The sequence below is a fragment of the Hibiscus syriacus genome, unplaced genomic scaffold, assembly GCF_006381635.1.
Source record: "Hibiscus syriacus cultivar Baekdansim isolate YM2019G1 unplaced genomic scaffold, ASM638163v2 tig00110065_pilon, whole genome shotgun sequence".
Lineage (NCBI taxonomy): Eukaryota > Viridiplantae > Streptophyta > Magnoliopsida > Malvales > Malvaceae > Hibiscus > Hibiscus syriacus.
The window spans coordinates 2,881,679-2,886,474 of record NW_024062585.1 but is presented as its reverse complement, the minus strand read 5'-3'; positions in this window follow the sequence as shown (position 1 = coordinate 2,886,474).

Sequence of the window (4,796 nt, the reverse complement as noted above, 5' to 3'; positions counted from 1 at the left end):
TCTTTTGTGACTTTTATCGACTTATCAAGTATTTCTATATTTGTGGCATCCATCCTTTTCTATTTATTTGTTCCTATATTTTCTGTGGGGTTGGTACATATAGTGGGAAAGCACCACCCGTTTTGAAAGCATATTAAGGAAGGGTCTCTGCTATTTAGCATTCGTTCTCCTTAGAGTCTTTCTAAAGATACTATCTCAACACCATACAATTCTTTTATAAACCACAACACTTCCATCACTTACAAAATCTTCATTACCATTAAAAGTAGCCTACCATCTTCACCTACATCAACTACCAAGCCACTCTGTTTGAGTCATTCACTTACTTACATGTTTTTTTTCTTTCTTCCTTGATCCATAATTAATTGAGGGTACATTACCCTTACATCAAGAAATTAAAGGATGAGATTAATAATAGAAAATGATAATATATTCACTAGAAAAAAAAGGACCTTTGATTTACCTCAATCCAATGGTCTTAAAAAGATTTAAAACCAAATGAGTTTTACACAAGGTAAGTGGATCATAACCTATATAAATACACACATATAGGGCATGATCCATTTACACTATGTAAAACTCTTTTAGTTTTGAACCTTTTTAGTACCGTTGAAAGAGGATAAATTAAAGGCTGAGATTAACAATAGAAAATGAGAAGATATTTTCTGAAAAGGAAGTTAATCTCATCCTTTGATTTCCCCTCATCCAACGATCCTAAAATAATATAAAACTAAACGTTTTACACTAGGTGTAATGGATCCTAACCCTATATATAGGGGTAGGATCCATTTATACCTAGTGTAAAACTAAGAGTATTGCACCTTTTTAGGACCAAGATGAGAGAAATCAAAGGCTGAGATTAATAGTAGGAAATAAGAAGATATTCACCGAAAAAATAAGGAGTTAATATCAACCTTTGATTTTCCCTTATCCAATGATCCTAAAAGGGTGTAAAACTAACTAGGTCTAAGTAGTCCTAACCCTATATGTGTAGGGGTATTAAGATTCACTTACACTTAGTGTAAAATTAAGAGTTTTATACCTTTATAGGATCAATGGATTGAAGGAAATCGAATATTGAGATTAACTCCTTGTTTTTTCAGTGAATATATTCTCATTTTCTAATAGTAATCTCAACCTTTGATTTCTTTCACCCAATGGTCCTAAAAAGGTGTAAAACTTTTAGTTTTAAACTCAATGCAAAAGGATCTTTCCCCTATATATATATGGTTAGGATCCACTTTCACCTAGTGTAAAACTTTTAATTTTACACTATTTTAGGATCGTTAGATAAGAAAAATCAAAGGCTGAGATTAACTCATTTATTTTTATTGAATATTTTCTCATTTCTTATTGTACGATCTTAAAAAGGGTGTAAATTTTTTTAATTTTACACTATGTAATTGGATCCTAGCCCCTTCCCCTACCATATATATATAACTAAAGGTAAACTATATCATTGATCACTTAACTAACTAGCCCATTTACTTTTGGTATCAATTTTGTCAATCATAGTACCTAATTATTTATTTATCAATCAAGCCACTTGTCATTAACAGTTAACAGATAAAGAGATGTGATAGTTAAATATTTTGGTATAGTTACATATTTGGTCCCTATTACATATATATTTGATCAATTTATTCCTATATTTAATACATAAAAATAAATTTAATCCTCGGAATCAAATGATGCCATGTATTACCCTTTATTGAAAGAAAATAAATCATGCAAAATTAGTGACAATAGAAATCAACGCAGGGTTGGTTGGGTGAGTAAGCCTATGCTCAACCATCGAGCCAAGACAAATGTTTGGTTTTAAATAGCCAATATGTTGTATATATTTTGTGTTATTCTATATAAATAATTAACTTAATTTTATAATATTTTATGTATCTTAACTTTAAAAAATATATATTTTATTTTTATCATAATTAATTAAATATATTTTCTTCTAAAATTAAATTATTTTTTTATTATGCTAAGGTGATTACAAATGTAACATCCTCAAGACTGGGTTAGTGACTAAAGTAAAATATTTCAAAATTTATTTGCTAAAGTAGATAAATGGAATAGTTTAAGGACTTATATTGTAAATATTGTATAGGATTAAATAGCAAAGAATGAAAATTGGAAGGGAAAAATGGTCATTTGATCATTTAATGAATTAAAAATATGATAGTGGGGAGGTATATTTACACTTCGGTATGGAAGGATGAAGGAAAATCTTTCTAGAGAACTCTTCTTCTTCATCCTCTTCAACCGTGAGCCTTAAGGGAAAAAGGTGAGTTCTTTGTTTGTTGATTATTTGTTAAATTTAAAGTTGGGTTATGATCCTTGGGTGATAAATAAGCTTAAGAAAAGCTTAGGTTATCTTGAAACCATAAGGTGAAGGAGTTAGGAGAGATTAAAGATTTAGAGTTTGTGAATGAAAACTTGGAATAGAGTTGATAAGTAGAATTGGAAGCCAAATTTGACTTGTCATCAATCTAATTAAGAAGTAAGAAATGTTAGAATTGGAATTAGAACATGTTGCAAAGTTGGTGTAATTCTTTAATTACATATGAAAGATAGGATTTTGAGGTTAAAGAGGTGATTAATGAGTAAAAATGAGTTTGAGTATGAGTAGGTGAGTTAGGAATATGTGAAGGGACGAAATATGAAGTGTTTGAGCTGAAATAAAGTGATTTTTGTGCTTAAAATGTGATTTTAGGCAAGGGGCATCGATACCCATTCAACTGGTACCGATACCTCAAGAGTAAAATTTAGGAAGATATTCAAAAGGTATCGATACCTTAAGTAGTGTATCGACACCCCCTTGAAACGAAAAATTATCTAATGTAATTTGGGTATCGATACCTAGGTAATGTATCGATACCCCAGTGAAGGGATGTATCGATACCCTATAGGGGTACCGATACCTCTTTAAAGGGAAATTAAAAATAGACTTTTCTTTTAGTTTAAGGAATTAAGGATATAATTATAGTTATTGGAATGTGTGATTGTGTAGATATTTAGCACAAGCAAGTTTCGGATCGATCACCGAATTAGGATTCGATTCAAAGAGGTGGTTTTGGAAACTAAGTGAGGCCATGGTGAGTGCATACTTTAGGCATAATTCAATGGAAATAAGTCTTGTAATGAGTCTATTTCCTATGTTAGTTTCATAGTTCAATAGTTATAAACATGCATACATGATGATTATTATACGTAAATGTATCAATTATATATGTAAATGTTATTTGATAAATGAGATATGATTTCTATGAACATATTCCAATAACATATGTTATATGATATGAGATTGATGATTATGACTGTATGTGATATCTGATAGATGAAAAGACAGATGTGATTATAAGAGATATGACAAGAGTACATGAATAAATGAAGTATAACAATAATGCCCATGTTATATGAGGTGAGAGCTATAGTTATAGTTGGCATACCAAGAGTCGAGGGTTTCATAGGTCCTTCGAGACATATTCATAGGTCCTTCGAGACATATTTCACATGCCACTCAGTGGACCATTATACGAGTTGTGGTGACAGCATATGTGCATAACCTCATGGTATTCTCATACCTTAAGTTCTCAGAATATGTATGGGACTATAAATATAAAGAGTATGTATATCTTTTATACGATATTATGTTAATATTGGTTATTATGAATCATATGTAATGGAAGGTAATCATGACATGATAGTGATATTCTGAGTTGAATATTTGCATTGCATGTTCGCATTTATAAGAAACGTATTATGATAGTTTTGTGCCTCACTAAGTCTATGACTTAGCGTGTAAGTGTTTTTACACGTAGGTTTAGAGGAGTAAGAATATCAAGATTAGAATTTACAGAGCAGTATAGTTTCACTCGATGATCAGATCAGAAGTAAATACACAATAGGTATTTTGTTGAGTCAAATAGTTGGCAAGTACAAATGTGTAATTTATGTATGTTCTGATCAATTTTGTAACGTTTCAAACTCAATTATGTATATATGACTTTTGTTTTAATAAAAGTTTAAAGTTTCGTATAGTTTTCATGAATGTATATTTTTTGAAAAATCAATGTGACACCTCAGACTCATATCCGGGTTGGGTATGGGTTAGGGTGTTATATTTAATGGTATTAGAGCTAAGGTTTAGCCAATTCTAGGCATAAACCTGAGTCTAGAGTGTCTTTAAATGTGTACATGCCAACATAGTAGTGATAACTTTTGATCTGATATGAGTAATAAGTTTGCTATTATGCTAATAGAGTTAATTGGTCATATCTTATTAGATGTATGGACAAGATTGCTCCCGAGGTGAAGCAGGAGATGATAGATTAGCTGAGAGTAGTAATTATCATGTCCTGGCCAGGCAAGGTGAAGAACAGACCCCTTCTGGAGTACCTGTGCAAGACCAAGACGTTTTCTTCAGGATGTTGGATGCCATCTTGAGGAGTTTCTAACCTCTTGCCTCCTCAACTTAGAGGATGAATGTATCAAATGAGTTGAAAGGGCTAGGAGCTCTTGAGTTTAAGGGAGAAGCCGAAGAAGGTCCATATTATTGCGGACCTTTGGGTTAATGATGTAAAGATCATATTGGATGGACTTCATTGTTCTAATATAGAAAAGTTAGATGGAGTAATCTCCTTGCTTCGTGGGCAAGCGAGAATCTGGTGGTGTCACTATGAGAATATCAAGTGACCAAGTAACATGATATTTGCTTTTAGAAGAATTTAAGCATAAGTATATAGGAGATCAGTTCATCAGGAAAATAAAGCCAGAATTCTTGAATTTGAAGTAGA